Source organism: Canis lupus, chromosome 8 (assembly GCF_048164855.1).
Source record: "Canis lupus baileyi chromosome 8, mCanLup2.hap1, whole genome shotgun sequence".
Taxonomy (NCBI): Eukaryota; Metazoa; Chordata; class Mammalia; order Carnivora; family Canidae; genus Canis; species Canis lupus.
Genome location: NC_132845.1, coordinates 62611180 through 62633802, shown reverse-complemented (window position 1 = coordinate 62633802; position 22623 = coordinate 62611180). Strand labels below are relative to the sequence as shown.

Sequence of the window (22623 nt, the reverse complement as noted above, 5' to 3'; positions counted from 1 at the left end):
GAGGAGCTGGCTGCCCAGCTGACCTAGATGTCCCGTGTGACGGAATTCTTGTTGGAGCGGAAGCCATAGCTGAGCTGAGGCCTGAGGGCTCAGTCTGAATGTCGCCTTGCAGGATTTGGGGGAATGGGCACGAAGGTGCTACTCGTGTCGGTCCAGACGCGTGGGGACAGAGCGAGCAAGAGGTGGACAGCACAGCTGCCCAGAGGGCATGTCCTTGGCTTGGACAAGGGGCTGCATGTGGCCGGGGGATATTTGGACCTGATATTCTGTCAGTACAGGCGAGGCCAGGCTGCAGTCCCTGACATCATGGCCTTTCCCGGGGTGACAAGTGGGGGGACCTTCCTCGGTGACCTCAGAGAAGGTGCTCAGTCCCTCTGGATCCCCATTTTGCTGTCCTCGGAAGAAGCAGGGGTATTGTGTGCCAGCCCAACTGGCTCCCGTGTGGATGGTGCTGGCGAGGCCTGGGAAAGCCACGAAAGGAGGAAATGGGACAGAGGTCCCTGAAGAATCAAAGCCTGGGACCACCGCACCATCCAGCAAGCCCACTTTGAGCATTGACTTGAAGGAAGTGGAATCTGTGTGGAACAGGTGTGTGTATCCCCACCGTCATGTGGCATCCTTCACGACAGCCTGGGTGCCTGCCAGTGGGTAAGTGTGCCAAGAAGAGATGGCATAGGGGCACAATGGAATATCGTTCAGCCATGAAAAAAGGAAATCCTGCCATTTGTGACAATGTGGTTGGACCTGGAGGGCATTGTCCTAATAAGTGAAATGTCAGAGAAGCATAAATACACTATGGTTTCACATGCAGAATCTTAAAACACTGAACTTCATGGATACCGGAAACAAGTTGGTGGTTACTAGAGGCAGGGGCTATGGCTAGGAGAAATGAGTGGTGCTAGTCAAAAGGGACAAACTTCTAGTTGTAAGATAAGTTATAAAAGAAAAAATAGCAGCCACAGATGTGTCCCCTTGTCATGGGAGGCTCTGGGTCACCCCATGCTGTGGGGATGCAGCTCCCCATCCCCAACCAGTTGCCTCCACCCGGCCTCTCCACCCCGTGTGAGCTTGTGTCAGAGCTGCAAGTCTGCTTGGAAGTGGGGGCTGGTGGGTTCGGCGGTTGTGGCATGTGGACAGTGGGTATGTGGCCCTCTCAGGGAAGGGAGGCTTCAGGAGGTCTGTGGAGGGAGTGTGGGATGAAGCTGGTTGGACAGGTTGGCGGTCACACTGGTAGAAGGCTTTGCTGGTGGCAGGGGTGTGTGTGGCTCACTTGACCCTCCTGAAGGTCTTAGTGAATGATGGGCCACTGGTGGCCCGAGCTCGGTGCCCTCTAGCAGTGGGCGTGCTGTGAGGCTTTCCTCCTGGTCACCTGGGGGACGGGCTCAGAGGAGACCCTGGAGGGAAAGGCTCTGGCCGTCAACATGACTTACCTGTGTGGATACGGATCTCGCTTGTGCGGCTTAGCTATGTCTGCCAGATCTATCCATCCACATGGTGGACTTGGGAGAAAGTCACCGTGCACAGCTACACCGTGAGTGTGGGGGTTATACCCCTCCATGAGGGCAGAGCAGTTCCTGTTCCGAATTTTTCTGCATGAGATTCAGCTCTCCTCCCTATTTATTCTTTAATTCAGCCATTTATTTATAGCAAATGGACTTGTAGATATTGACTTTAGAATTTGGTTTTAATCCAGCTACTTGATTTTATTGCTTTGGCCAATGGGAGTTCTTTCAGTTGAGCTCAGTGTGAGGGCTGAGCCCTTCATCCTTCCTCATCATCTGCTGCTGCTGCAGGTCCTTGGGCTCATCCTGAGCATCTCCTGCCCAGCCCTGTGCCAGCTGCTGCTCCAGGACTCTGCTCGCTTCTCTGCAGAATGGTGTGGGTGTGCTAGGTCTTTGTGGCCCTGTCAGCTCACAGCCAGGAAATGTGTGTGTGTGTGTATGTGTGTGTGTGTCCTGGCTTCTCTGTACAAGCACATCCATAAACATTTCCCTGTGTCTTTTCCCAAGCTCCCATAAACCAGACGTGTTCATATGGACGGGTCCCCTTCCAACCCACACCGTGTGGGTCATCCCAGCACCCCCAACTCCAACTCCCGGCATCCCTGACACTCCGATACCCCTCACCCAGTTGTTCCATGCTGTTAGCCCCGGGTGATGACTTTTTATATTTTTAGCTTTTTGTTTTGAAATAATTATAGATCATAGAAAGTTGCAAGGATAGCACAGAAGGGTTCCTTATATCCTTCACCGTTTCCCCAGTGCTTGTATTTTATGTAATTATGGTACCGCGATCTGATACTGGCACATGCGTGTGTATTTCTGTCTTGTTTTCACACATAGATTTGTGTCCCCACTACCGCCTGCAGGGTGCCACACGGCCTCACACATGCTCAGTCATGCCCACCTCACCTGCCACACCACGGCCTTGACGTGGCAGCCACCCATCTCTTCTCTGTTAATAAAATTTTGTCCTTTCAAGAGCATGGTAAAGATGGAATTGTACAGTGTGTGGCCTTTTGAGACTGGCTTTTCCACTCAGTGGATTGCCTCAATTTGCCTGGATTGTGCGAATGTCAGTAGGTAGTTCCTCTTTGCGAATGAGCAGGACTGCACAACTCGGAGGGCGTTTACAGGTTTTGCTGTTACAAATACCCTTGCTAACGATGGTGCCCAGGATTTTGGATGGCTGTGAATTTTCATTCCTCTGAGTGGATGCCCAGGAGTGTGATTGTGGAACCCTGCATCAGTGACCCCTGAGAGCTGGGGACAGGCTGCTCCTTGCTGGACCGGGGGTGGTGGTCGGATGGTATGTCTGGGGCTGAGGCTCTGAGCTGGGTCTCCAGGCATAGGGCTTGGGACCCAGGCCAGCACAGCTCTTCCTTATGTGAAGTCTGTGTTTGCCGTTTTTTTGTTGCTTCGGTCATGGCACCACAGCCGTGGCAGTGGACATGGCATGAGTGTGTCATCTCAGAGTTCTGGGCAGGCCCAGCTGCTTCCTGATCCCCAGGCCCTAGCAGAATGCATCAAGGTGTCAGCTCCGCCCTTGTGGTGCAGTGGTCCTAAGGCTGTCAGGGAGAGTCTGTGCCCAGGGTCATTGGGCCTGTTGTGGAGTTCAGTTCTGTGGTTGTAGAACAGGGATCCTATTTGTGCCAGCTGTCCTTGCTAAGCACCTGCTCATATTCTTTCACAGGTTTTTCCTGTGGTCCCGCCGGCCCTGGGAGGGGGTGGAGGGTTGAGGCCTTGCCAAACTGCACATCTCTGTGGCTTCCTTTTCTGCCTGCACTGGTGAAGTTCGCTGCTTCTCCAAGCTCTTGTGACTTGGTCAACCCAGGCAGCCTAATTCTCCGGCTTTAGGGTCCCTGTCTTTGTGTCTGCAGAAATCTCCTTGTCTTACCGGGTGACCATGTTCCATCATGGCCTACCATATGCGCTGTCAAGGAGAGGGTGCTATTGACACCAAGACCTGGAAACTCAGACACCTATAGGCAGGCATCACAATGTAGGGAGTGGTCCTGCATGCTGGGATAGGGTGGACGAGGGTGTGGGGGCGGGGGACATGTGCTACCCAGAAGGGGTAGTCTGGCCCCCCTCTAGCCTCTGTGTGCCACAGGAACTGTGAGTCCAAGAGCAGTCAGCACCCTTTACTCAGAGTGCTCCCATTCACAGATCTCATGTGAGTTGAGCAGGTGCGCTTATTCTGTGTGTTGGGAGGTCAGGGGACAGGTGCAGTGCTCAGAGAAGCTGTTGCTGTGCACAGGACCAGTTGGTCCCTCTGGAAAGACCTGCCCATTGGCTATCAGCAGATATGAGAAGAGCCTTCCTGTCACCTAGCACAGAAGCCACGCTGCTCTTCTCTCTTCTCCATTTTAGTAGGAGTGCTGCTGATCGCTGCGAGCCCTCTGTTTGCTGAGACCCTGGGGTTCTAATATGTACCTTCCCCCAGGTTAGAGTCCCGGTTGCAGATCCCTGTCAAAGCCCGCACCTCCTGGCAGGAGCTGTGGGTATAACCCCCACCCATGGAGGCCATGCTCAGACTGCACCCTTCCTTCGTGAGGTTTTGGCCTGGCTTTCTTCTCGGGTATTTGCTGTCCTGCAAGGTTACTGCTCCGTCCCAAGGCAGGAAATTTCCATTCTCCCTGGCTCAGCAGGTTGGAAGCCGATGGCCCTTCCTGGCCTAATTCCGTCTGCACCCCAACCCGCTGCACTCATGGGCCTTGCTGAGTCCGGGAAAGAGTGGGTATTGATTGCCTGGTGCTGACTGATGCCTTAGACTGACTGTTGCTCAAAGGCACGTTCCTGATGGGTCGATAGCAATCTCCCGCGCAGCCCTAGGTCCGGCTCACAGGGACCTGTCTCTCCCACCAGCGTGGTTATGAAGCCGTTCATCAGCTGTTGGCATGGGGGTGTGGCTAGTCTGCCGCTTGGTACTCAGTGCCAGGTACGTGGCCACTATGTGTCCACTTTGGAATAATAACCCTGTGAGCTCTGCAGCATGTCAGACACCAGCCAGGTGTGCTTCCTCCTCAGGGTGCCTCCAAGGTGGCGGTTCTCCGGCTAGCAGGTGTTTGCTGGTCTTTCCCTGTCCTTGCAGAGGAGAAACCCCCCTGGCCACTACCTACCTGGAGCAGAGCTGTGTGTGCAGTGCTCCTGCCGCCGGCCGCGGCTCTGTGCCAGGCCTGCTACAGGCCTGCTGGTGGGGCTCTGGGCACCTGTGTCCCATCAAGGGTCCTATTTGTGTGCTTGACATTTCAGCATACAGCGCTTGGAGTGTGTGGTTTTATTTTGAGACCTTATTAAGCGGCTCCAGTCTAAGGGTTTAATTGTTACTGATAGCTGAGAGTGTAATCACCTTGGTAAAATACCATGACTATTTTAAGCAATTGAAAATTGGCTTCCAGAACTGGGTGAACACAAACCATTTTCCTATTTGAAATGAGCTATTTCCAGGGTGCCCCTAATATTCCACAATATGGTTATAGAATTTTGTTATTTATAGAACCTCAGCAGTAAAAGCTAACTTTTTAGTAAGAAATTAAAAAAAAACAAATGGAAGTAGAAGCTTCCCTTAACTCTTTTTCTATATCTTAACTGTTCCCCTATTCTGTATTCTATAGTGGAGGTGTTTTGGAGAGGAGGACGCAGATCACTGGTGTCTTACTTACTACCTTGGGGATCAGAGTGCATGGTTTGGTAGTGATGATGTCTCACCCTTGAAAGATCCCTGAGTAGGGTGGTGGTCCTCATGGGGGGGGGCTAGGTGAGTGGTGGCCCTGGTGGGGTACAGGTCCTAGGGGTGGATGGGTGGTGGTCCTGGTGGGGTGTAGGTCCTGGTGGTGGGAGTGGTGGGAGTCCTGGCTGGGGGGCACGCAGGTGGCTGTGCCCAATATGGGGCTTGAAGTACTCCTGGGGGCGAGTGGGTGGTGGCTTCCTCTGTGTTGGGCATGGCAGGGTGTGGAGTGCTGGCTGACAAGAGGATGTCCACCACGCTCAGTGTCAGTGGGGCTGCAGCTGTTTGGCAGACACCAGCCCCCATGGATGCCCCTGGGTCTGCACCAGAACCTGTGTCTCTGGCTTCAGTCCTTCTCTGGTGGGCTCTAAGGGTGCCACACTATTATTTGGGCCCACTGGTGCTCAGCGAGGTTGGCCCTGCATTTAGGGGCTGTTTCTCCTTCTCTCCTGGAGTTCTCTTCATATTCTGATCATGAATTTCTTATTGGAGACCTGTACGACCACGTCTCTCGTCTACACCATGCTGCCTTTCTCTTAATTGTGTCCATTGACAAGTAGCAACTTTTAATGTTAGTGCAGACCAGCTTACTGATTCTGTTATGTTAGGTTAGTGCCTTCTGAGCCTTGGTGAACTCGATGGATGTGATCTTTGCTACCAAAGTCATGGAAATAGCTATTCTCTTCTAACTGCTTTATTGTCTCATCTTCTATAGATTGGTGTTTGGGTGTGACAGGAAGTAGGTGTCAGGATCATATTCCCCCAAATGTTAATTGGATTTACACTGGTGATCATCTTGCCACATATACAAACACCTGGTTGTTGGGTTGTATGCCTACACCTACACTGTGTATCAGTTACCCCTCACTTAAAATTCTTAGATTATTTTTTCCTCTTTCCTTTGACTATGCAGTAGACCCAGCAACATTTTTTGAGAGACCAGCCCTTTCCCGTGGACTGTCACAAGGCCTTTGCTACCTATCGCAGGCTGTTCATGGACAGGCCAGCTCTGAGTTCTCTCTTCTCTTCCATTGCCTCTTCTTGTCTCTGTTCACCCTACCACCTTGTCTTCATTATTACAGCTTTATGTGTCAGTATCTGTGAACCTTCAAATTTGTTAAGATTCTTTGGCTAATTTTGGTCTTTTGCGTATCCTCCTACATTTCAGGATCTGTCCATTTACATGAAAAACTGCTGGAACATGATAAGGATTACAATGAATTTGTAAATCAGTTTGGGAAGATGTGACATCACACATTATCTTCTGAAGGAGAACATCCCATGTTAGATGCATGTTATTAGACATTTTCCCAAGTATTTTCTGTTTTCAGTGCAGCTTTAATGGCATCTCTGAGGACTTGTATCCCATGTATGTTACTGGTGTGTGGAAATGCAGTCAGGTTTTGGCTGCTGCCCCTGCACACGGTAGTCTTGCTAAACTCACTTCTTGGAAAGCAGCTCCAGCAGACGGGAGCCCGGCCTCTGTGAATAACACAGCTGACCTCTTCCTTTCTGGCCCTCATGCCTTTCCTTTTTTTCTTTCCTGTCTTCTTTCCGGGACCATCAGTCGACTTGTCACTCGGAAGTGATGCTGGCAGTGTCCTTCTCTCACGCAGGTCAGGAAGCTTCGGTAATTTGCCACTGAGGATGACATGTGCTGTTTGTTTCTTGTAGGTACTGTTTATTGAATTAATGCAATCCCTTATTTGTGTGTGTTTTTTAAAATTTTTAAGTGATCTCTGTGCCTAATATGGGGCTTTAACTCATGACCCAGAGATCAAGGGCTGCATATTCCAGCAACTGAGCCACCTGGGCACCCCTATTTATTGTTTTCTAAGAATTTTTACAAAAAATGCCTACCCCATCAATTTTGATGTGGGTTATTTTTATTACTGTTCTGTTCCAAGTATTTTCTCATAGTCTCTGTGGATTTGTAAAAGCTGACCTTCAAGCAAAGTGTCCCATGCTCAGAGTCACAGTGCAGGCAGATGGAATGCTGGGAAGGAATGGAAAGAACCCATACCTACTCACCTGTTCCTTTGCTGTCTTGTCCCATAGATCCTGGCGGAGTGAGTCCTGCATGCTGGGCTCTGTGCTGGGCACTTCTGGGGCCGAACAACTACTGGGTCCGTGCTCCAAACCCAAGGGTATCTCCCTCTAGGGGCCAGAGCAGATTAGTGAGAGCCTGGGACCACTGCTGTGGTGACTTTGCTGAGCTCTGGAGGCCACTAGGGAAGGAGCCCTGGGTGAACCTCCTGTGCTGGAGCCTGGTCAGTGGGTTTGGGTTTTTGTTTTCATTTGTTGAATAACTATAGATCTGTAGGAAGTTGTGAAGCCAGTGGGACCAGGTTCTGTGTGTCTTTCCCCCAGCTTCTGCCCTGGAAACCTCTCCCATGCTTATAGTGCAGTATCAGGCATTTGACGCATATGTGTTTGTGTGTGTCTGTGTATGTTTGGGGGTGGGGAGGTGGGTTCTGTGTCACATTAGCACATGTGTAGATTCAGGGAACCACCACTGCCACAGAGACCTTCTGCATGGTGCCACAAAAGCAAGCACAGCCACTCCACTATCTCCTATATTCTGTTTTCCATCTCTGCTAATTTTGATATTTCAATGATATTATGTAAATAAAATGATACAGTATATGACATATTAACATTTTTATGTTAATAAAAATAAATAAATTTATGTTAATAAGAATGAATTAATAGACTTTTTTTAAAGCTGTTTTTTTAAAGCTGTTTTTTTAAAGCTGTTTTATGTTTATAAAAAAAATTAAGGGGAAAGTATAGACTTGCCTTGTGCTTCTTCTCCTGCCTCAAAACAGGCTCTTATGCTGTTCACACCCTGCATCAGTTAGGTACATTTGGTACGATCCAAGAACCATTGCTGTTCCATTATTTCTAACTAAAGTCTGTGGCTCATGTTAGGGCTGGCTCTCAGTGTTGTGCATTCTGTGATTTTACAAATGTAAGATGTCATGTATGCACCCCTGTGGTGTCACCTCACAGAATGCTGTCCCTGCCCTAAAACCACTGTGCCCTACATGCCCACCCTTCTATCCTCCTGAAGCCCGGGTAGCCACTGACCTTTCCCCATCTCCGTAGTTGTGCCTTTTCCAGAATGTCCTACAGTTGGGGTCATCAGGTGTGCAGCCTTTCTGGACTAGCTTCTTTTAGCAGCAGTATGTTTTCAGGGTTCCGCCATGTCTGTCATGGCTTGATGGCTCATTTCTCTTTAGCACTGGACATAACAGTTTACCTGCATGCTCCCTTAACGAGGGGCATCTTGATGCTTCCAGGTCTTGGCAGTTTTGAAGGAAGTGGCTGTACATACTTGTGTGCAGGTTTTTGTGTTGATGCATAATTTCAACTTCAATATCTGGATCACAAAGAGTATGTTTTGCTTTAAATGCTTTTAACACCAGTGCTTCCTCCAGAAAGCTGTGTCAAAGTCCTATGAGGTGGGAGTGTTGCCATGTTCCTGAAGGTGCAGGAGGGAATGACCTTGAGACTGGAGCTGTGTGGGTGGGTCTGGCTCCTTGCTGGTGACCTCTGCCTCCCGGCCCCCCTCCTTGAACAGGTCTTGGGCCATTTTACCTCTGAGCTTGTAATTGGATGCGTATAAGCCCAGGGCACTTGTCTGCTTTTCATGGGCAACTGTGTGGGTTAACTGAGGTGACACCAAAGGGGACTAGGGTCCTGAGAGGAGGACCCCTGAGCAGGGAGAAGCACAGTGGGGGAGGAGCACAGTTGAGGGAGGAGCCCTGGGCAGGGAGGAGCTCCGTGTGTGTGTGGGGGGGAGGGGGGGAAGCTCAGTGTGGGAGGATCCCTGGGTGGGAAGGAGCTCAGTGTGGGGGGTGGCGGGGGGATCTCAGTGTGGGAGGAGCACAGTGTATGTGAGAGAGAGCAGTGGGGGGAGAAGTCCTAGGCAGGGAGGAGTGCAGTGGAGGGGAGCACAGTATGAAGGAGGAGCACAATGGGGGGAAAATAGTAGGGAGAGGAACATGGTGGGGAGGAGTGCAGTGGGAGGAGGAGTATAGTGTGAGGGGAGGAGCCCTGGGTAGAGAGGAATACAGTGTGGGGGAGGAGCATAGTGTGAGGGGAGGAGCCTTGGGTGGAGAGGAGCCCTGGATGGGGAGGAGCCCAGGGCAGAAAGCAGACTCTGATTGTACTCCACTGGCTGTCACTGCAGGGTCCCTTTGCAATAGCAGCTGTCCCACGCCTGAGCTCAGGTGGATTGCTGACAGCTGGACAGCATGACCTCTTACCTCAGTGAAAAGCAGATTATGTCTGTTTCTCTCCCAAAAGAACTTTAATGGCAGCTGCTTTTGATCCATGTCTTCATCTTCATCCTTTGTCCTTCAGAGCCCACAAGTTTCCTAATCTTATTAAAAGGATTTCTCTTGTACACCTTCCTTTTTAATGCTGAAAATTCCTGGGCTTTGGTAGCATAGAAGGTAAGGCTGAGAGCGCCCAGCCCCTGCTCTGTCTCCTGAGAACCAGCATGCCATGGAAGTGCCTGGCTTGTGTCTGTCTCAGAGTGAGTGCTCTTGGGTGTGCTCACTCTGCACCTGTCCTCACCCTCCGCCCGAAGCCAGCCCCCACACAAGCTTCATTCTGCACAGTGATCTGTGCTCCGTGTGGGGATGCAGAGCACATTTTCTCTTGACATGTGTGTAAGTCTGAAACGGTCCGGGGGGCCTTAGAGATAGGCAGGGACGCACCTGGTTTGTGCAGCTGGTTGGTGCTGTTAGGTACCATCTGTTTTCAGCCTTCTGTCGGTGATGGTGGGGAGGACGCAGTTCCAGCTGTTATCATTGGACCGAAGCTGCTGTTGGAGTCATGGTCATTTCTGAGTAGTAAGGGTCACTAAGCCACAGCATGTCCATGCTGTCCTACTCTGGGACCTGCATCGTTAGGGTTTCCCATCCACACATGTGCCCTTACTGATGTCCTGGGTCTACTGACCTGGTACATGGTTTTGGGGGCCTTGCCAAGCCCCTGTCTCTGTGACGAGATGAGGAGGCTGAGGAGCTGAATGGTGACCAGGTGGGGCTGTACCCTGGCCTTCTCTGCTGTCCCCCTTCTCTCTGTCCTGATGCCCAGCCTGTCCTCCCCAGGCAAGACTTCAGGAGCTCTCACTAGGTCTGCGGGAGCTCTGGATCTTTGGTGTAGGTGGATTTTACAGGGCTGTGGTTGGCTCCTGGGTGGGCTGAGAGGAGTGCTGACAACACGGGGGGTGACATTAGACACATAGTGTAGCCAGGCAGTGTGCTGGGTATGCCCCTCATCACTCCCACCTCCTCCGTGTTAGAGATGAGGGCACTGTGGACCAGAGAGGTTAAGTCATCCCAGTGACTCTGCACTGCCCCTTGGGAGGGCACAATTCGGTCCTTTAGGGTGGAGTTCCTCTGTGTGCCTCCAGATCAGGTTGGATCTTGTGAAAAATACAGAGTTTGAGCAAGTGGCCCTGGGAAGGACCTAAGATCCTGCCTGTCTGTTCAGCTCCCAAATGGTCCCTGGGCTGTGGGTCAGTGGACATTGTTGAATAGCAGCAAGTCCAGTCCATTTCAGAGCTAGTGTAATGGGACCTGGTTGACCAGGCCCGGGGTTGTGCCGCAGAGACATTGTGCAGAGGCATTGTGCACCGTGGTGACACCTGTTTTTATGCACAGTGCCCAGACAGATGGCTGGTCCTTGGCATTGCTGATTAGGTCTCTGCAGATGTCTCAGGCCCCCCCACTGTACACATCCGGTCCTGGTCCTTGTCACACGCTGCTCTCCTCTAGTGAGTGTAGTGCTGTCCCCCCTGCATCCCCTCCACCTCCCAGAGGCGCACCCTCCTACTGAGTTTGTTTGTTTATCTGTTTGCCCATTGAGTCCCTGTCCTGCTATCCCCACACCTGCACCTGCTGTCCTGCTGAGGCTGGTAGCTCTTGAGGGGCAGGATCTGTGCTGTACTTCCTCCCTGCCTTTGTCATGGAGCCTCACACCCACTAACTGGGGAATGGCAGGAGGTTGGCTCTGCTGCCCCAATGATCTCAGAACTCAGCAGCAGTCTGCAGAATGGAATTGGTGGCTCTTTTGTGAGTCGGGGGTCTCAGCCCCCCACTGCCATGGAGAGGGCCTGGGTGGTGATTCACACCCTTTAAATTCAGGTTCAGATTTCGACCTTCCTCCCCTCCCCTCCCCTCCCCTCCCCTCCCCTCCCCTCCCCTCCCCTCCCCTCCCCTCCCCTCCCCTCCCCTCCCCTCCCCCCTCCTCCCCTCCCCCCTCCTCCCCTCCCCTCCCCTCCCCCTCCTCCCCTCCCCCCTCCTCCCCTCCCCTCCCCCCTCCCCTCCCCTCCCCCCTCTCCTCCCCTCCCCTCCCCTCCCCTCTCCTCCCCTCCCCTCTCCTCCCCTCCCCTCCCCTCCCCTCTCCTCTCCTTCTTTAACTTTTGCCTGATCCTCAAAAAAAAAAAAAAAAAAAAAAAAAAAACCTGGAGTTGGGCAGTGCATGTCACCCAGCCCGTGGTTTCTATTTTAACATTTGTTTTGCTTAGCATGGCAGCCTTCCTCTTCCCACAGAGAGGTGAGATCCTCTTTGCTTTAAAATTTAATTTTGAGGTGTTAATATATTGTCCTTTCAGGTTACCTTTTTAGGCTGATATTTCTCTTACATCCATCGAGGTAAAATAGTGCACCTGTTTTATTATGGGAGCACGCCATTTGTACAGTTGTTAGAAGGCCCGTCTTGTCATCACTGTCACTGAGTCACCTACCAAGGGGGCAGCTGGAACCAGGTTGAGGCAGAAGAAACCATCCTAGAGAGAAAAGCAACTTTAGGAAATGTAATGAAATTAAAACAAAATGCCTGTTTCCTCTCCAATTTGAAGATGTTTATTAAGATAGAGTTTGGGAGGATGTGGAGGGGTGGCACATGTAACTTCCCCCAGCCACTGCTGTGGGTGGGCTGGAAAGGATTGACTGGAGGGGTCGAGAGGAGAGGACAGCTGAGCCTTCTTCTCACTTGTGGGAACAGCGCCAGCCTGGCACCCAAGGCCTCAAGGCCCTGCTATAGGGGCTCCAACCCCCAAGGGACCTTCCCCTCTCAGCCCTAGGATTTGGATTCAGAGAAGCTCACCTACCTTCCTCCCCACCTTCCACACATCCTTAGGAGAGACTGCAACCCTGAAGTCCCAGCCCGTGCTGGTATCCTGGGCTTCAGAACCCTCTGCCTTAGGGGTGAGCCTGGGTGGGTGTGGGCTGTGTGGCCTGGTAGTGCCTTCACCAAGAACTATGAGTTTGGGGAGGCAGGGTGGGAGGTGCTCACAGTCCCAGGGCAGCCTGGCCACCAGGCCCATGTAGCTAGTTCCTTCGTGTCAGTCTCCATGACATATGTTTGATCAGAAGCCCTTTGCTTTCCTTTGGCTAGGGCTGATTGCCTGTGGCACCATTTCATGATAACAGATTAAATCTGAACAGTCTAAAAAGGACATCGCTGGTAACTCCTGCCCCTTGGGAGGGCACGAGTCGGTCTTTTAGGATCTAATTTATGCCCATTGCACAGGACCATTGGTCCCTGATCACTGGCTCCCTAGCTGCCTGGGCCCTGCACCTTCTCCTCCTGGTACATCCTCCTTGTGCCCCACCTGGAATGTGCTTTGTGGGATGGGGCAGGTGGACATCTTGCCTCCCATCCTTTGTGCTTCCTGGACTTTCCACTTCTGCAGGCCTCGGGGCCTTTGCTGGTGCTTCTCCCTGGTTCTCTGGCTCTTAGCTTCCCCAGCTGCTTGGCTCACTTGTCCTCTTTGTCTCTCCTGAGAGAGATGGGCCTTTTCTGTTTGGTTCATCAGCATTTAGCTGTAGGAGGCTCTTCATGTATAGTAGGCACTCAGGAAATATCTGTTAAATGTTCATTGCTCCAGAGAGGGTGACTTGCTCAGAGCCCGTGATAGGTGAGAGGAAGCATCCCACCTCTGCTCCCTGTCTCCTGTCTCTACTCACTGCCTTTGCCTACGAGTGGCCCCCTCCCGCCTCCATTTGGGCACTTGTGCTGTGCCCTATGTGTACAAGCGCTCTCTGCCTCTGCCATCGGGCTCCTGAGACAGGCATTCCTGATGCTACCCCTTCCTGCCTGCCACCAGATGGGTGTTTGGGGCCATCAAAAGTGCTTGCAGCAAGATCTTGGATACATACATGTCTGTATTGGATGCTGTGACTTAAAACTAGCAACTTGGAAAATGATGTCTTTTCCCCCCAACAGTGAAGGTTAAAAGGATGGCAGCTCCCAGTGGCAGAGGGGGGATGATTGTTAAAGGGAGTTGATGCCCAGGGCAGGGACAGGGCTTTGCCCCAGGAGTGCAGGGCTTGGACATGTACCTTCTTCCTCCCAGTCCTGGGAGTGGCCTGTGTGGTACAGCAGAGCTGGGTGCCTTGGTTTCAGCCTGGTTCCCCCACCTGTTCTCTGGAGCACACCTGCAGGCTGCTCTCTGTCCTGTCCATTGCCTCCCTCTAGCGCAATCATCTTGGGGCCCTCCTGGGGCCACCTAGGGCTCTGCTTCACTGTTTTCTTGACTTATTGACTGCACATGTGCAAGAGGTTTGCTATGTGCAGGCCTACCTGTGCATATCCACTTGAAAAGCATGTATGTGATCTATGGTTAATGATGAAGTGTTAAGTAATTGAATCTGTGTATAATTACTTAGAAAGTTTTTAAAAATAAAATTGATAAAAATTAGTATGTGTAGTATCTCTCTGGATTGTCTTGTGCACACCCTGGGTTGCAGGCTCCCTGCATGGAGGTGAACATGGGGTCATCCTGCCTGAAGGGTACCCAACCATGGTGGAGGAGCCAGGCCTTGGCCATCAGACAGGCCTGGTGGCCGCCTGGTTGCTGCCATCGCTTACACTGTTCTCTAAGGGGACACAGACAGCTTCCTCTCAGATGTCCCCTGCATGCTGTCCATCTCTTTGTATCCTCATTTTGATGCTTCCTCCTCTGAGTCTGGCCGCCTACTCAGGCAAGTGCCCGGTGCTGGCGGGGCAGGGATGCTGTGTTCACCAGCCTTGGCTTGATTTCTTAGATGCCTTTATGCAGCAGATGAAACCTCAGCTCCCAGGTTCTTCTGGACCCTCCCACTGGAGGGTTTCTTCCGCAATGCTTTTGAGCCCTGTGCACTCTAGCTGGCCACATTGACATGCCTGTCCACTTGTTCAGGCTCTGAGCAATCCCATGGGACAGGGATCAGGGGGCCGGTGCTGTCTTCATTTGTACATTGTATATTTTGCTTGTGTGGCATTTTTGTGTGAATATTGAGTTTCTAAAGTAACGGCATTAAAGTATTTTCTCTCTTGCTTCCTGAGGTCCTGGGGTGAGTGCCTCCCTCTCCTCACCAGCAGCTAGGCCGAGGCTTCCTGCTACCCCAGGCCTCTAGAGCCTGAGACACCTGCAGCCCAGCATGGCTCCTGGTGGAGAAACCTGAGCGTCCTCACTGGGACATGGGCTGCTGTCTCTAAGCTCAGGCCTAACTGGTGCTGGGAGACCAAGGCTGAGTGGGGTATGGGGGGTGCGGGGGGCCTGGGTCTGCCCACCGAGCCCTGGTGGCAAGAGGGGCTGGGAGTGCTACTGGCCGATGTGGGAGGACTTCTGTGTCCTTGCTCATACTTTAGAATCCCCTCTCATGTGAAGACCTGCTCTCCTTTTAACTCGGTTTTGAAGAGATCTCCATCTCCGAACAACCTGTCCCCTGGGTGGAGACGAAACTGCAGGTAGACATTGGTGATGGCTTAGAGCATGGCTCCTTGCCAGGTGCCTCTCAGGTCCTGCTGCTGCTGGACCTGCCCTCAGGCCACTCCTGTGAGGGGGTTCAGGGGCACCCAGATGCCCTTGACCTCTGCTGGCTGCACCCGGAACCCTGCTACGCTTGGCCTGAGGCTGCTTGGCACTAGGCCTACTGAGGCTGGGTCCCCCCCATCTGGCTGCTCCTAGGCAGCTCCCTGTTCCTGGCCTTTGCCCCTAGGCAGCTCCCTGTTCCTGGCCTTTTCCCCCTGACTTGTCCTCCCTGTCACTGCCCAGAGAGGGAGTCCTGGAAGGTGCTTGTGCCCTCAGGTACAGGAGGGACCCCATGCCCTCACTCTGGGGAGGAGTCTCTGTGCCTCCTTCTGGGGGTCCTCATACTCAGTGTGAGGGACCATGTGCCTTCCATCTCAGGAAGGGTCCCCACACCCTTCATCTGGGGGTCCTTATACTCTCTGTGTGTGGGAGGGACCATGTGCCCTCCATCTGGGGGGGTGGCCCACACCCTTTAGGGGAGGGACCTAGTGTTCTTCCATCTGAGAGGAAGTCCTCAGTCCCTCACTCCAGGGTGGGGACCCAGTGTCCTAGTGTGGGGTAGGACCCACGCCTTCTGTCTGGGGGCTCCCCATGCCCTCACTTTGTGAGAGGGACCCCGTGCTCTCTGGGAGCTGGGCCTTGCCCACCCTCAGCTCCAGTGGCCCCCTTCCCACTGCAGGCTGCCTCCAGGAGCCCCAAGGAAGCCAGGTACTCAGCATTCCTTGATACCGTGGGGGTAGTTCCTAGCTTACTGAATGAATTTACCACAAGCTGTAGCAAAATCAAAAACTGTAGCAGCCTTCTGGGTGTTCAGTGGGGCGGGTGGGACTTGCAGCAGCCATTTGTCCCGAAGGAGAGGCATTTGCCTGTGTCCCTGACGCTGCACTGAGACTTCCTCACTGAGGGTGTGGAGTCACCGTCCTCCTCCTGAAGGAGGAAGCCCTGATGGCCAGCTGGGCCACTCCTTTCTCTTCCTCCTCTCTCTGAGCCCCTCTGGGTCTGTGTGCGACCTTGGCCATTGGCTGCCTGGGGTGGGTGGGTGCCCAGAGGTCGCATCCCTGGCTGTGTCAGGAAGTGAGTCAACACCTGGGCTGGGGGCTGGCCGTTCTGTTTTGATTTCTTCATTCTAGGGGAAGAGCCTGGGATGGAGGGTCTGAAAACCCAAGATGGAACTAAACTGTCACTTTGTGGCTGGTGCTTCTGCCTTAGGATACCCTGCCTCTGAACCCTCACTTCCTCTCCTGGATGGGGATGTATATGTACCCTACCCTAGCACCAGGCAGGACCTATCCAAGCACTGAGCAAGTGTTTGTGATCGTGAGCCAGGACTCTCATAAGTGTAGTACATAGTTCAGCACACAATTATAGTCACTTCTGTTCTGATGTAACACGTGTGTTCCTAAAAATCTCCCTGCTACGCAGAATCACTTGAAACCTTCCTAGGTGACACGTTAGCGATAAAGGAATCCCACAAATGGTGGCACAGTGATACTCGTGCTCAGTGGTTGAGAAACACACAAATGCTGTAATGCACACAACTCCTCCCCTGGAGCAGAGCAGAGGCTGGGTGGGCGGAGGTGTAGTAGCAGGCATGGCTGTGCCCAGGGTGTAGTGCCTGGTGTAGTGGTTCTCCGCCTGGGGCGGTGTTGCTGTCATTCAGCATCCCTCAGGTCAGCCACTCATGGTTTATCAATGGTTTCAGAACTGAGACTGCTGCTTCCAAATGTGCGATATGGTAGCGCTGCTGGTGGCGGCTCATCTGTGCTGGGCCCTGGGCTTATGTACACTTGTGCATAGGACCTGTGTTGTAGTGAACATATGTCAGACTCCTGGTAGGGCACCTGAACAAGTCAGCATTTATGAATGGTAGTGACTGCTAACATCCATCAAACTAACTTATTTTCATGAACATGGTTGTTTTTTGTTTTGTTTTAAATATTTTATTTATTTATTCATGAAAGAGAGAGAGAGAGAGAGAGAGAGAGAGAGGCAGAGACACAGGCAGAGGGAGAAGCAGGCTCCATGCAGGGAGCCCAATGTGGGACTCGATTCAGGGACTCCAGGATCACACCCTGGGCCCAAGGCAGGTGCTAAACCACTGAGCCACCCAGGGATCCCCAAATATGGTTGTTTTTAAGATTCTGTGAGCTAGGATTTGCAGAATCCCATTTTATGGGTAAGGGTTCTATGGCTGGGGAAGTTGAGTGCACCCAGGGGAAAAGGTAGGAGGCAGCTCTGCCTGTGTCTGGCTCAGGTGTGCCTGACTCTGACCTGACCTCCTTCCCGTCTGTCTCTGCCTCCTCATGTCAGGGAGTGGGGCATCAGAGAGTGTGTGTGTGAGTATGCATACATACATGTGTGCATACAAGCATGCATGTTACTGTGCACATGCATATGGCTGTGTGACTTTTGTATGTATGTGAGCATCCATGTAGTGCCTATGTGAGTGTGCATTTCTGCCTGTGTACACTGTGTGTGCATGGGTGCATACGGATGCATGTGCGTGTGTGTGTGTTTTCATTCTAGAAAGCCAGTTGTTGGATGTAGTTGGCTACCTTTCCCAGGAGATCTGCATGGAACATCAGGCCCTGAAGATGAGGACAGGCTTTAGCCTTCGTAATAGTTATTAAGGAGCAATAAAGTGGGATCTGTATTTACAGACCCAGAGTGTACTCAGACTGGAAGGTATTAAATATCATCCATCATCAAATGGAAAACAGTCAAATGCAGGGAGAGTGGTTCAGAGTCAATAATCTTTTGGTTAACTTTGCCTGTAAAGATCTACACTGCCCCTCATAACCTCCAAGGAGGGAGGGAGGGAGTTTTTCCAGACCACAGCACGCCTAGCACCACCCTGGCATCAGGCCTGTGGTATGCCACATCTCTGGGTTTGTAGCATCTCTATGTGGTGATTGGGTGTCATGCTGTGGCTGTGGGCCAGGACAGAAGTGTCTCTCGGTCCCTTTACACAAGTCTGCTTGCTTGCTTTCACCATAGATCATTTCCTTTGCATGATGTCTGGAGAACAGGGAGGCAGTGGCAGTCAGGTTTGCCTGCATGCCTAGGGCTTGGGGAGGGGGAGTGCAGGCTGCTGGCCATCTGCCCAGGAGGGTGGTGCTCAGTAAGGAGAAGCTTGGTGGGTGCCCTGGAGGGGTGTGCAGTGGATTGCGGACCTTCTCACTGGCTGTCCAGTCCTTTACTGAGTCTCTGTGTGTCCTCTCTATGTGCAGGATGGGTGTGTGTGAGGGTAATGTTCACACGAGTGATCAGGGGATGTGCCCAGTAATAGCTTCATCCCCAGGGAATTCAGGTGAAACTAGGCCAATATGGACTTGGAGAGGGAGCCACGGTGGGCTCCATAAGCCTCTCACTCTTCTTTGGTCTGGGGTTCAGTGTTGGCTCCTGGGCTGAGGGCCAGTGGTCTGCCCCTTGCCTGACCCAGTGCTGTAAGTACGCTTCAGAGGAAGCCCGAGTCTAGTGTGAGGCCAGTGTATAAGCAGGAGTTGGTGTTCTGTCTGCTGTGCGACAGTCCTTATAAGGGTACGTTAGCCCTGGAAGGTGTTCACGCAGCTTATATAGGTACAAGGCCTGCTTTCTGGAAAAATGTGAGAGCACTTGGACAGTTCCTGAATTTGCCCCTTCTAAAGTTCTTATTTTCTCTAGACTAGAAGTTTTGAGTACATTTTACTGTGTTTAAATGTTTCTTTCCTTGTCCCCCTCAAGCATCCAGCCAAGGAGCGGGGCCCTAGCAGAGGGTAGAAGGTGTGCCAGGTGCCCTGAGGAAAGAGACTAGGATCATTCTCGGGGCTTCCTGGCAAGCCCGCTGGTCCTGGGCTTGCAGAATCCAGATCGGGGCTGGGAGAGGCCATCCAGCTCTCTGCGCAGTAGAACACCAGCTTTCTGGCCCAGGAATCTTCTGGTTCTGATCAGCTGGTGAATACATGTCATTGCAGAGGGCCGTCCTCAAACGGGAGTGGACCCCACTCTGAAGGCGTTGGCAGGTGGGTGAGGGGAAATTGCAACACAACCATGCCCACCGGTGGACCATCCACATCCACGTTCCCTGGGGGTATTCAGATATGTGGTTCTCTGGCTGAGAGTTGTGCAGTAGCCAGGTGGGAGCTGCCTGCCAGAGGTTAACAGGTCTAGCACTGAGCCTGCCCACTGCCAGCTGGCCCTGCAGCTTCCCTCTGCCATGCAGGACCACCTACCCAGTGTGAGCTGGGTGGGCTGCATGCTTTAGGGAGTGCTCTCCTAGGGAGTGTTTTGGCCTCCTTTGGGTCCCCCAGGAGAAGTATTGTGGACTTTATTCCTATTGTGTGCATCATGTGCCCCCCAGAGTGCTTGTCAGCATGGACTGGCCCAGGGAGCTGTATGCAACTCCCTGGAGCAGTCTTCTATTTTTTTTTTTTTAATAAATTTATTTATTGGTGTTCAATTTAGAATAACACCCAGTGCTCATCCCGTCAAGTGCCCCCCTCAGTGCCCGCCAACCAGTCACCCCCACCCCCGCCCTCCTCCCTTTTACCACCTCTAGTTCATTTCCCAGAGTTCAGTCTCCTATTTTCTGGCCAAGGACTGAGCCCTTGGGGCAACACCTTGGCTCCCACTTTGTTCTCGTTCTTTGAATCCCGTTGAGGGATTCACTTAGCCTTTTCCCTTGTGCTGGGGCCTGCAAATCCCAGTCAGGGACATCCTCCTTTCTGGGGCTTCCTTGGGGCTCTCCATTAAGCTTTAACAAAGGGCTTTATCCCCAGCTTTATAAAAGTCTCTGAATAAATTAGATCTATTGGTTAGCCTTTCCCAGTGATTTTTATTAACCTCTGCTTAAAGAAATATTGCTAGTTACCGAAGTGTGATTTATTTCTGTATAAGCCAGCCTCATTTAGGCACCTGTAAGCCCCTGGGAGGAATGGCACCGTATAAATGCGAAGTGCTGGGCAGTAATGAGAAGCATATATAAGGGGAGGGCTTGGTGGCTGGAGGGGCTGTGAATCTGTCTTTTGAAGGGACTTTTCCCTTTCGCATGAAGTAACCAGGGAGAGTAACTGGGAGAGCTGGCTCGCTGCACTGCAGGTGGAGCGCCAAGCTCTTCCAATGGTTCCTGCCACCCCAATGCGTTGGCCTCTGGCATAGATGCCAGGCCCCCCATAAGGGGACCAAGTTCCAGGTGTGGAGAGCAGTACAGACTGCAAGGTGCTTAGGTCAGGGGGTTGGTGACCTTTCCTGTCATCACTAGCTCCTGGTGGCCCTCCCATGGAGGTCACAGTGCCACAGGGTAGGCTCAGAGGTCTAGGCTCAGGTTTTGTGTGGCTAACCTCCCACCTGAGCTTCTGCTTCCTCTGTGGGATGCAGGGGTTTGGGACATGGACCTAACATGGTGCTGCTCCTTCTCTTCCCTTCCCTCCTCATCTGTCCTGGGGACATGGGAGTAACTTGTGTGCCTTTGACATGCGGGGGAGATGCTTGTCAGCCTCCCGCCCTGGTGTGCTTGTCACTCAAGCAGGTGGCTTTCATGCATACACCACCCTTTCTTCCTGATGGAGCCTGGTGAAGCTGAGCAGGAAAAGTGGGCACCACGTAGGCTGCAAGATAGTAAGGCTGGTGGTGGCTGGGGCAGGGACAGATTGCCCATGTTGGCCCTCATCTCCAGGCTGCTCAACTGTATTTATAAATCCTTGTGAGTTAAATCCAGCTTGTATACCAGTCTCTTTTGGGACCTGGTGCTTGCATTTTAAGGAACCATTTCAAGGCATATGGCTTCTCTCTGGTGCCCTGTGGCCAAACCTGAAGTCCTATCATGGTGGCATTACCTCCCCCACCCCTCAGTGTGAGTCTGCATGTTTAAATCCAGCTCCCCAATTGTGCTGTGGTTGGGCTAGCCATGCTCTCAATGGGCCTTACAATTCACAGTCCCAAAACTACTGTCCCCTCCCTGTTGCCTAGAGAATGAGGTGTGTGGAGCTGTCCAGTGGCAGGTCCTCCAAGGCCTGTTGACTCTGTGCTTCCACAGTTGTGGACTCGGCACTGTTTCTGTGTGGGTGAGGCCAGATGTCCTGGCCCTGGAGCTCCCTGGGGCCTGGCAAGAGGCCTGGCACAGGGCTTAATTCCTTACCTTGGGACCTCCCTGCAGACTGTGCCCATGAGCTGTGGTGGGAGCAGAGCTCAGTGCCCAGAACCCTGCGTCTTTGCAGCTATGCTCCGTGGAGCAACCCGAATTCCAGGGGACGGTTGTGGTATGGCATTTTGTGGGCCACAGAGCCAAGTGTCACTTACACAGGCTAGTCCTTCTAGACACCCAGTGCTGGCCTGGCAGGGCTCCCCAGGCCAGCCAGGGCCTCCTGTCAGAGCAGGTTGCTGCTTGGCTTTTCAGAGGATTAAAGTTAATTAAAGAGCTCTTCCTTGCTTTCATTTCCTTGTATCTGCCAGCTATTTACATGCTAATGCAGGCCCGCCACCCTGAATGAGGAAGGTGTCAGCTCCAGGCACCTCATCGTGCAGGAAAACAGTGGGAAATGAGATGAGCACTCGTTTATATATTTATATTGTGTCCCTGTGGGTAGTGAGAGGTGTGCGGATTCAAACACATTTGAAAGTCAGTGGCATGGTCTTTTTTTTTTTTTTTTTTTTAAATATTTCCTGAAGTGTCTATGAGGCTGACTTGAATTTTCTCCATTAAAGCCGCATCTTACGCCGCATAATTGAATGCATTATGCATGGTAATCTCTTTGCATAAGCAATTTTATAAAGAAAGAGGATGTAGAAAGTGGGGAGTAAACTTTCCAATTGCAGGGCTATCCTTGCTGGTAGGTTGGCTACCTTGTTGAGAAGGCTTTCCACCCAGGGGTTAACCCCTGGGCTAAGCTGGTTGCTGTGTCCTCTGGCTCTTACAGCGTAGTGTGTGTGGTGGGACCTGTGTTTGGGTAAATGAGGAATGTTGATGCCATCATGGGGTGTGCTTGGACTGCAGTGGTCCTGAGGCCTTGGGTTTGCACTTATGGATGGATCTTAGGTGTTGGGAGTGTGTGTGTTTGTGTGTGTGTGTGTTTCTCTTTCTTCGTAATGGCAAGGTGGCAGTGTTTACAGGGGATCATTCTCCCTGACCTTTGTCAGTGTAGAGAGGCAGACTCACTTTTGCCTCACTGGAACAGAACTGAGTGGACATGAGAGCTCTGCTGGCAGGTTGGTCAGGGGAGAGCAGGCACCAGAGTGACTTTCTTCTCCCACTGTCTCCTCCCCCTTGGCCAATTTGGAAGTAATACCATCTTAATAGAGTTCTAGCTTCCTCGGGCAGAGAGAGTTTAGTGCCCTGTCACTGAATTAGGTGCATTCAAAGCCCTTCCTCATCTGGTTTAATTTACATGTTTGGAATGTCACCTACGAACCTGGAACAGGGCTAGACACCTGTCAGGTTACTATGGCGAGCTTCTGAGGGCAGCCTCAGCTGCAGTGCCCAGCACTTAGGCTTGCTGAACACTTTTAAAGAGCAGCTAATACTTCTATTTCTAGGAGGGTGGGGTAGGCGTATTTTCTTCTCCTTTGGCTGAGTACAACAACCCTGGACATTACATTATGTG

General features: G+C 52.2%; 1 protein-coding gene across 10 annotated transcripts in view; it reads left to right on the top strand.

The window, feature by feature from the left end:
- MAD1L1 (mitotic arrest deficient 1 like 1) overlaps positions 1 to 22623 on the top strand; it is a 353832-nt gene that overhangs the window by 143267 nt on the left and 187942 nt on the right. The window contains exon 1 of one of the 10 annotated variants that reach the window (XM_072836734.1): positions 3557 to 3675. The exons of the other annotated variants lie outside the window; for them this stretch is intronic. The gene's annotated coding sequence lies outside the window, so the exon portion shown is untranslated. Of the gene's footprint in view, positions 1 to 3556; positions 3676 to 22623 lie in introns of those variants that run through there. 10 annotated transcript variants of the gene reach the window in all.